The sequence below is a fragment of the Malus domestica genome, chromosome 13, assembly GCF_042453785.1.
Source record: "Malus domestica chromosome 13, GDT2T_hap1".
NCBI classification, from domain to species: domain Eukaryota; kingdom Viridiplantae; phylum Streptophyta; class Magnoliopsida; order Rosales; family Rosaceae; genus Malus; species Malus domestica.
The window spans coordinates 40,432,446-40,443,290 of record NC_091673.1 but is presented as its reverse complement, the minus strand read 5'-3'; the positions used below and the strand labels follow the sequence as shown (position 1 = coordinate 40,443,290).

Below are 10,845 nucleotides of genomic sequence, written 5' to 3'. Positions count from 1 at the left end.
GACCGTCGTTTTGACCTGAACCTTGGAGAAGAGACAGCCACGCCTTCTCCAGACAACATATGGCGCCCATCCTTCATATCCCCTACTGGTCCTCTTACCGTTGGGGATTCTGTGATGAAGAATGATATGACCGCTGCAGTGGTGGCCAGGAACCTTCTCACTCCCAAAGATAACAGACTACTTTCCAAACGGTCTGATGAGTTGGCTGTTAAGGACTCTCTGGCTCTTAGTGTTCAGTGTGCAGGTTCTGTGTCTAATATGGCCCAACGCCTATTTGCTAGAACCTGCCAAGTTGAATCATTGGCTGCTGAAGTGATGAGTCTCAAACAGGAGATTAGAGGGCTCAAGCATGAGAATAAGCAGTTGCACCGGCTCGCCCATGACTATGCTACAAACATGAAGAGGAAGCTTGACCAGATGAAGGAATCTGATGGTAAGGTTTTACTTGATCATCAGCGGTTTGTGGGTTTGTTCCAAAGGCATTTATTGCCTTCGTCCTCTGGGGCTGTACCTGGTAATGAAGCTTCAAATGATGAACCTCCAATGCCTCCTCCTTCTGGGGTTTTGTCAAGTACTGAGGCTCCGGATAACCACCCTCCGGTGCTTTCTCTTTCTGGGGCTCTACCGACTGCTGAGACTTCCCCTAAGCAACCTTTGTGAAGGCTCCCTTTTGTTTGTTTATTTTGACTCATGTATATGTACATATTTGTGGCTTATCGAACATATTAATAAATAAGCTTTGCTTCATTTCAATATATTGTGTTAAATACACCAAAGCCTTATTCATAAAGTTCTTTGAATTTTTGCTTTTGTTGAAACCTGTATTGTTGAAGCTTTGTGAGTGAAGCATGTAGTTTGAGGTAGTGTTCCCTTAATTTCCCGAGTGAGGAAAACTTCTCGGTTGGAGACTTGAAAAATCCAAGTCATTGAGTGGTTGTGAGACTGCCGAGTATTAAGGTGCAGTAGCATATGGTGGGAGTCCCCCAAGTCTTCAGGCGAAGAGAGTTGCCGAATGAGGTGTCTCGCTTGTTACTAATTTGTCAAAGTAACGAATCCTTGTTTCGATGTCACACATTCGCATATGCCTTGTCTAAAAATATTTCCAACTTTTGTGTGTTTGATGCTGCATGCTATTGACTAGACAAGATCAAGTGCAATTAGTAGCTTTTCTCTCTTTTTCATCTTTTCTTTGGTGGAATTGCTTTTCGTTTCCACTAATCAGCCTGAGTGGATGCAAGATAACACCATTCTCTATAGCTCAGATCGCAAAGTCGTCTTCATGAAAGTTGTTCCTTATCTTGTGAACTACAACATCTCCAAATTTGAGATCCATCGGAGTAGTACAACTCCAGAAATTCAGGTATGATGAGTAACTGTTCATCAATTTTCTGTTAACCCGTCAGACTTGTTGTGAGCTTCTAAACTCCATTTTTTCTTGTTCATCTCAACATACTTTCTTCATCGAAGTTGTTCCTTAACTTGTGAACTACAACATATCCAAATTTGAGGTCCCTCGGAGCAGTATAACTCCAGAAATCCAGGTATGATGAGTGACTGTTTATCATTTGTCTGTCAACCCGTCAGATTTGTTGTGAGCTTTGAAACTCTATTTTCTCTTGCTCAGATCAGCATGCTTTCTTCATTGAAGTTGTTCCTCAGCTTGTGAACTACAACATATCCAAATTTGAGATCCCTCGGAGCTGTATAACTCAAGAAATTTAGGTATGATGAATGACTGGTTATTATTTTTCTGTCAACCCGTCAGATTTGTTGTGAGCTTCGAAACTCCATTTTCTATTGTTCAGATCATCATGCTTTCTTCATTGAAGTTGTGCCTCATCGTCTCTTTCATAACATATCAAAAATTCAGAATGAACTAATGGTTAAATATTTCCAGATCTTCGAAACATCATAGCAGCTTCGAAATCTGCAAGAATCCGACTGTCATGTTTGGAGCTTCAACACTTTAATTTCCGTCGCGCAAACAGAAATGGTTCCTTCTTGAAAGTTGTTCATATGCTCAAAAACTATAGGGTGTCCAAAATTCAGCTCCATTGGAGAAGAGCAGAGGTTGCAGAAATTTGATAGATGAAAGGAGGCGGAAGAGGGAGAGAGAGAAAAAGTCTCTTGGGTTGGATTTCTATTTTGGGGCAGATTCCAAGTTTTGTAGCACCTTCATTATTGATGAATTGCTTGTACTTTTGTCCATTATGAAACTTGGGACTTTGGCTTGTTGTTGGATCTATTATAATATGTTTGGGAACATATATAAGTGAATAAATAAGAAGGAAAATTTTGGGCCCTTGTGGGTGTAAAACAAAAAATGTTTATGTTTACCCAAGTGTTTTTGTACAAGTTCAAGGGCATCTTGGGTTTTGTGAACAAAATTTGTTTATTTGGAGCAAGGTTTTGTGTTGAAGCTTTGTAGGTGAAGCTTTGGAGGTGAAGCTTTGATGGTGAAGCTTTGTAGATGAAGCTTTCTGGGTGAAGCTATGTAGGTGAAGCTTTCTAGGTGAAGCTTTTTTAGGTGAAGCTTTGTAGGTGAAGCTTTTTTAAGTGAAGCTTTTCGGGTGAAGTTTTTTGGGTGAAGCTTTGTGGGTGAAGCTTTTTAGGTGAAGCTTTGTGGGTGAAGCTTTTTTAGGTGAAGCTGTTTGGGTGAAGCTTTTTGGAGGTGAAGTTTTTTTTGGGTGAAGCTTTTTTAGGTGAAGCTTTTTGGGTGAAGCTTTGATGGTGAAGCTTTGTAGATGAAGCTTTCGAGGTGAAGCTTTGATGGTGAAGCTTTGTAGGTGAAAGTATGTAGAGGGAGCTTTCTAGGTGAAGCTTTTTTAGGTGAAGCTGTGTAGGTGAAGCTTTTTTAAGTGAAGCTTTTCGGGTGAAGTTTTTTGGGTGAAGCTTTGTGGGTGAAGCTTTTTAGGTGAAGCTTTGTGGGTGAAGCTTTTTTAGGTGAAGCTGTTTGGGTGAAGCTTTTTAGGTGAAGCTTTGTGGGTGAAGCTTTTTTAGGTAAAGCTGTTTGGGTGAAGCTTTTTGGAGGTGAAGTTTTTTTTTTTTTTTTTTTTTTGGGTGAAGCTTTTTTAGGTGAAGCTTTTTGGGTGAAACTTTTTGGATGAAGCTTTTTGGGTGAAGTTTTGGAGGTGAAGTTTTTTTTTTGGGTGAAGCTTTTTTAGGTGAAGCTTTTTGGGTGAAACTTTTTGGATGAAGCTTTTTGGGTGAAGTTTTGGAGGTGAAGCTTTTCGGGTGAAGCTTTTTGGATGAAGCTGTTTTTTTTTTTTTTTTTTTGGCGCTTGACACGGTCTTCATTTGCTTGTTTTGTAGTGACTGTGGAAGACAAATTGCTTTCTGATTGAGAAGGGTTCCGGCATCGCTTTGCACCATCTTCATGTGGGTAATATAGGAACTTCCTTATGTTTTGATCATGCATGTAGTGATAGAATTTGTTTCTTCTTATTGTAGATGTCAGAGCCTGGAAGTTCTAGTGATGAGGGCTCTTCTAGCTTTAGCTCTAAGTCTGAGTCTGCAATGTCGGAGTCTTCAGGGTCTTTGTTAGAGTCCTGTACTAGAGAAACATTGGATGATCTTCCCAACCGTCAAACTTTAGCTATTGCTAGTTCTTCCTCCATGGCGTTGGGTGAGGGGGTTTCTCCTGATATGTCTTTGCCTCGGCGGAGGCATGGTTATAAGCCTGCGCCATCACCTCAGAGTAAGTCTTCCAAGTATTGGCATTGATCATGTATTTAAAGAAACAATCACGTAGGCCTGCCGTGAAGGCTTTGAGGGCAGTCTTGTCGTCTGCCTCGGCACACCGGGAGTATTCATGGCTGAAGCGGCCAGCATACATACGTAATGACTCGTCTGGCCTCTGGCGGATAGTGTACAGGTCATCTGCAGAGTGCAAGACGACAATACCAATTTAGAGCTCCGCCAGAGAGGGTGGAGGGGAAGAGAAGACATCGCTCTTCGTCGGTGTGCATCCGGTATGCCATGGTGGACTCAAAAAGGTTAAGGTGCTCAATCGGGTCCTCTTTTCCAGTATAAAGTTGCAAGCCAAGCTTCTGCTTTGTCTTTGCTTGAAGGGGGGTGTTGAGGATCCTCCTTGTAAGAGGGCCAGGCCTGGGTTGGTTCCAGTCAGGTATTTCAGCCTGACGTTCAGCCTTCAACTTGTTTACTTCCTCAAGAAGTTGTAGGACAAGGGGGTCCTGAGCGGAGTTATGTGCCACTGGAGCTTTCTTTCGTAAATCTCCATCTCCTCTTGGAATTAGGAAGGTTTGATCAAGGGCATGTGATTTTTCCCTGGACTCGCTGTACTGGCTTCCAGGGTATGTCTGTCGGAACACCTCTGAGTCCCCTGTACCCTCATGTCTCTCTAGGACTTGTTGCACCTTCCCCAAGTTGGTGGCCGGCTCGGGCCGTGGCAGGGGACCGAGTCTCTCAGAAATCCTTGGGTCATTGATCTTTGAGCTTATATGGATGGAATTCTCTCGACGTTGCTTCAGGAAATCCCGACAATCGCGAAAGACGGCTTTCGATCCTTCTGCCCCTTCAGCAAAGAGGTGTCTCCCTCCGCTTCTCAAGGTTCGGGTCGAAGCAACTGGGTTAAGAGAAGCCTCATGTTGATTATCAAATCGAGGGGTAATTTGTTCCCTATCAGGGATATCTATGTCGAATGCATGTGACCCTCCATGTTGGAGGGCACCCAGTTGATGGTTGACTTCCACGGGGGCAACAAGCTCGCGTGTCTGAGCTTGCCTAGCTTCGTGGAGTGTCTCGAAGAGCTTCTCATATTGCTCCTGGAGGACCTCATTCCTCATTGCTATCTTGTTGTTATGAGCTTCCAATTCATCGACTTTAGCTTGAAGAATAACTCGTTTTCCTTCATTCTTTCGTTGTTTCGCACTATGTGCAAGGGGGGTGTCATTCTGTGTGCTGTGGCTTCCTTCGCTTCCCATGCTGGAGAGGGATGCCTGATCAAAAGAAAGTGTACGAATGATAGAAACCAGCTTGACACAGCTGAAGAGAGTAGGAATAAGTGTCGTTTCCCACAGACGGCGCCAAATGTTGAAACTTCCTAGCATCTTTTGTCTATCATTAGGGCTTGATATAATCCAATTATATCCTAAAATCTATCATTATAGATTTCCATCCCATGTTTATAGACTATGTCTCCCATATACATTCTATCGTTATAGAATGTTTAAAGTCATAACTTTAACGAAGAAGTATTCTTTTCATTTCCAAAATTAATATATCATATATGGGTTAAATTTTAGGAACATGATTAACTCCCACTAATCTTTTGTAAACTTAGTAAACAAAAGATTCATTTACATCTTTATGAGAAATCAATTGATTTGATCTTTCTCTCATAAGACGCTTATAGCTCCCACTAGCTTGCTAAGATTCATGATGGATGGATCTCTACAACTTACATGTCTTGTGATTCATAGTTTTAGACATATATTATCAAGACTATCTTAATAATGGTTTCGGAAACCCATATTATGTCCAAACATTGAATAACCATTTAGTTGTAGCTAGCAATCTTCGAATTAATTGAAACCAAGACTACGTTAAAGATGGTTTCTTCAAAGTCAACCAATCTCTTTGATTGTAGTCACTTTAAGCTACCAATTAGCTATAAAGGTTTCATTATTTCGGGTCAAATGGTACTTTACCATTTCCTTGAGTATATGTCGTATATACACCCAATGTAGTCATAAGGATTTTCATTCTTATTTCTTTTGAATTAAGAGGTGTAACTCTATGACATAATCATAAAGTTCAAACCATTCAATTGACACAATTTATAAATCCTTCTCGACTATCTTGGAGCTTGTGGTATAGGAACTAGGTTGTTGTATTTGTTAATCACTATCTTGTCTCTCAAAGAACCCATTCTTTGAGTTCTATCCCTTGTTCATTTGCTCTATCTTAGGCAAATCCTAGTGTAGGATTACAATGAACTACCCAACAAACAACATTTGTTAGTTGGTTTATAGAAGTGATATCCAAATATTAATTTAAGGATACCCACAAGATAATTCTTTAAACAAATATTGCTTATTAGCACACAACCCCAAATCTTAACATGATTAAGATTTGTCTTTCTTTCCAACTACATCCTATGGAGTCATGAAAATTTTGGAAGATCTTCTAATTGATAATCATATTGTCTTAGAAGTGTATATCTTATATATGGGTAATTAATAACATCCAACGAACTAAATCTTATTTGAGTTCGTTCTTCTCTTAATGGAGAAATCCATTATCTTATGATGCTTCTTTCCTTGATATCTTTCAAGGAAACTGTTCTAAAGTGTTACCTTTCCTTGGATCAAATCTAAGGAGGTAAATACTTTAGACATCTTACTCATCAACTTACATTTCTTGAATTCTTTGAAACCTTTTGCAAAGTATTCGGACTTGTGTTTATTCAAAATAAATGATAGTCCAACCGAGGGTGATCTTCGGTGAATGTCATACAACATGAGTAGTATTATGTTGTGGACAAGTGCCATTAACATCTAAGTGAATTAACCTCAACAACTTTGTGATTCTTTCTTCCTTTCCAAAAGAATAAAGATTCAAACATTTTGCCTCTATACAATTTTAACAAGAAGGCATTGGATCCGAATCTAATGATCCAAAGTATTCATTTATGACCAACTCGTAATTTATGTTTTAGAGGTATCACAACTCAGTTAGGATTAGTCACTACCTTGCAACCTTTTGGGTTTTAAGCATCGTTATATTCTAAACAGTTAACACTACCATATCATCTCTACTATAGAGATAATCAATTAGATTACAATAATCTAATCATTCATTAATAAAGAACAATGTTTTGTCAAACAAAACATTCATCCATCTCTCATAGTGACGGAATTAAGTTCCTTAAAATTGGAATGTAAAGACAATCTTTGGTTTTTCCAATTTCTTTGATAGTTCATATGAGGAAGTAAGTACGATCTGCTTTCGCAGAGATGTACATTTGATTCACGTTCCGAAGTGCTTTCGCAGAGATCTACATTTGATTCACGTTCACTATATAGTTTACAATAAACTTAGTGAACCATTTGGATAGGGACACAAAGGTGAAGTCCTTGCCTAGTTTCCGTCTCTAGAAGTGGTTTAACACTTCAACACTCAATGATTCAAAATTATCATAAGTCCATGTTGATGGACTATTTTTGTCAACCAACCATTATGTTCTAAACATAATTACAAACTTTCAAGAGTTGTTCAAGGCAACTCTCATTTCTTCATACAACAATTTGTAAGTGAAGAATCATGGCACATAAAGTGTCCATGCCCTTGTGCTTACTTCTCAAGTTCCTTGTTCATGTAACAAAGAAACAAGCACTAATGTTTGCGTTAGCTAAGGGTTGTTCAAAGCAACTCTTGTTTCTTCATACAACAATTTGTAATTGAAGAATTATGACATTAAAAGTGTTGTCCTCTTTATGATAGACTTATCTAACATGTTCTTCCAATGATACATTATCAATAGGAAGATTGTGAGGATGAGACTACTTAGGTACATATACAAGCCATTATAGACAATCTATGGGATTGTAGTACCAAGTCCGGAAACTAAAGCTTTCGGCTTTTTCTTTGTCAAGTTTTGGATAGCGTTTGCAAATATATTGGTAAATAAATACATAACGAATATAAATTGATTGATTTTAAGCCATTTGATCCGGGTCTTTAAATCAAATAGCACCACCCACTATTTTTGGCAAATTCCATATCCCTCATCGGAATTCGAGAGTTTTGGAGGAAACTCTTAGTAGGGTATGGGAGACTCATCATTACCAAGTCCACCTCACAATGATATGATGTTGGCTAGCATCAATAATAATGAGAGAGTACGCTTACTCATTTGCATCTCTTGCAAGTACCCATCTTATTTGGCCTCTAGAGAATGAAGCCTCACAATGATATGATGTTGGCTCCATTGCACTTAGTTAAGTCATTCCCACCATGCAAGTTCGAGTAGGGGTTCAAGAACAACCTCACAATGATATGATGTTGGTCATTCTCGTTGCCTACCTTCATAACATCATGTATGCATATAGAACTCCTCCTGAGTGTAAGCACGCACTTTGTACTCCCCCATGATAGGGTGAAGTCGGTGTACGAGTCACAAACGATCGGAGCCTACCACGGTGGAAGGCCACGAAAGAGTGTTCAAAGCACTCTCACGCTTATCAACTTAATAATGGTTTGGTTGAGGGTTTTAGGTCTCATCACATATAAGCATGCATTTTAATCTTATTAAAACAATTTGGTCCTATTACAACTATTAGTCCATGTGATTGATTTAGTTGTATATAATACTCCCACTATGCTTGTAAAACGGTTTTTAAAGCAAGAGTATATGGTACTACTAACATTAGGTTTGCATTCATTGATGGAGTATATAGTTGCCTTATGGCCTTAGGATGACTATGAACCTTTGATTAGATCCAACACGAGCCTAGTGTTGAATCTCGGTCTAGGGATGGTGATTGATTTTAGTTACGCGTTTAATCATATTAAGGCGTGTTTTTCCTATTGGGCGTTGGACCCAATTACTCCAATTTCATGCATATCAAATAAAACAAGAAAGGAGTACTTCAAAGTAAAGAAGAGCTTATGCTCTTTTACAACATTTGATCAAAACAAATTACTTTAAAGTAAAGAAGAGCATATGCTCTTTTACAACATTTGATCATATCAAATTACAACCAAAATCTAATCTACACATTCCCATGGTTCAAACAAATTTGAGACGGTCTTTCACATAGCTCAATTATCATAGGCTTAGGTTCATAATCACCCTTTCTTTAATTAATTAATGCTTTAACTAATTAAACTTGAATGCAACATTTTCATTTGTTTTTTGTTTCCATAGAATTGATTTAAATGGAGCTAAATGAAATGAAAATCCAATTCTCATTTAAAGATACAAAACTATTTTGTTCTCACCTAATTTGGGCCAAATGCAATAACCACAACTTTTTGGGCTATGTTGCAAAACACAAACTTTTGAGGTCACTTTGTAAGAACACAAAAGTCCACTACTTCATGTAATTACAACTAGAACCCAAAAATTTCATCAAATACAAAAACTTCATTAAAGGAGCAAAACAATTTGTCATTTAGTGTTTTTGGGCATTTACGTAAAAACGTAAACTTTCGGGTCAAAGTACAAATACACAAAAGTATCAAAACTTTATGTAATTGCATAAAAGCCCCAAAAGTACCCTATTTTAATAGGGTGACCGGTTGGTGAGAGTGATAAAGGAGGGGGGGGGAAAGGTTTTGGTGAAAAATTCAAAATTTGAAAGTGTTTTGTGCAAGTGGATAGGCAGGTGAGGAAAACTTGATTGGGATGGGTTGTAAGAAAAATGTTTTGTCAAACAATAAAGACATAAATCATCCATCACCAATCATCCATCACCAATCAATAATTAACCAAAACTTTATTCAAAGCACAAACATATTGAATCAAAACACCAAAACTTTTTGTTCTTGGTAAGAACATCAAGAACATTGAAGAACACACATGAAAACTCATAAGAGCTCCATGAATGTTTTCACTCAATAAAATTCAAAATTTCACTACTCAAAAGGGGGTTAACATCCTAGGGTACTTAGGGGTTCCAAAAGTCAACTTAAAACACTTTTAACAAGACAAACAAGAACCCAAAAATCCACCCTTTGGATTTGGCCGAATTTCCCCAAAAACACGGCACCAAATTTTAGCTCCAAAATTCATGCTCATATGAACTACATCTACAACATTTGAGATGGCAAAATTTTCTAACAAAATTTACATTCAAAGAAGCAAGAATAAAACTTGTAACAATTACAACATTCAAATCATAAACTATGAAAATACAAAACCCAAAAGGATTCACCAACTACTAGACCTAGGCTCTTGATACCACTTGAAGGAAATTTTGTGAAAAACATGTTCATTTGAGCAACATCTATTGCATGCAATTAACATTTAAAGGCGGAATCATGCTTGTATGCACTCAAAAACAAAACATTACCCATGAAATTCAAAGCCTAGTAGAAAGGTGAACCAAGACTCAACTCAAGAACAAAGTGAGTTGAGAGATTTTATACCTTTGTTGATTCCTCTTTGCATAAACAAAGGCTAATCACCCAAGGAGAGGATGGTTGAAAGGATTCTGCAAGTTCCCAAAATTGAGAACCTCTAATTTTTCCACACCAAGGAAGGACTTGAAGAAGAGATGAGTGACCTTGGAGGATGAGAGATTGCTATCTAATCTCCTCCAAGGGGGCCGGCCTCTTTGAGAGAAAGGGAGAGACATTGTGTTCTCATATTTTCTCTAAAAGAAACCCTAATGAAGAAAAGGCTATAAAGTCATATTTATACCTACCTTCATTGGAGTGGCAAACTTGTAATAAGTCCAAATCCCACTCCTTTATCAATATGGCCGGCCATAGGGTGTTATTGGGCTGTTTGGGCCTTTGTGAATATTTAGTCATTAAGTTGTCATACAACTTAAGTCAATGGGCTTAGGGTTCGAAGCCCATTGGGCCTTGAGGCCCAAAACTAACCTGAGGTCTTTAATGAACTTTATTCGTTGGATTAATTAACAAATTAATTAATCATTGCCACAAATAATTAAACCATTTAATTATCCTTACTCATCTCCATTGTTTCTTCAGTCTCTACCTTACACGGTGTACGATCCATTAGGTTCCTTTTAGCGAGGCAGTGGGCGATTAGAACTCTTTCAAATCGATTGTGAATTGAAACTTACTTTCAATTTTCCCTTTAGTGTTTATACACGTTTAGGGCTTCCACAAATCATGAGTGATACCTAGCAG

General features: G+C 38.3%; 1 long non-coding RNA gene across 1 annotated transcript; it reads left to right on the top strand.

Annotated features, from left to right (window-relative positions):
- The first annotated feature begins 1,130 nt into the window (after window positions 1-1,130).
- On the top strand, window positions 1,131-2,028 carry LOC139191009 (uncharacterized). Its single transcript, XR_011575134.1, has 4 exons — window positions 1,131-1,360; window positions 1,468-1,541; window positions 1,625-1,722; window positions 1,898-2,028. It is a non-coding gene; the product is annotated as an uncharacterized lncRNA (long non-coding RNA).
- Window positions 2,029-10,845: the final 8,817 nt, after the last annotated feature.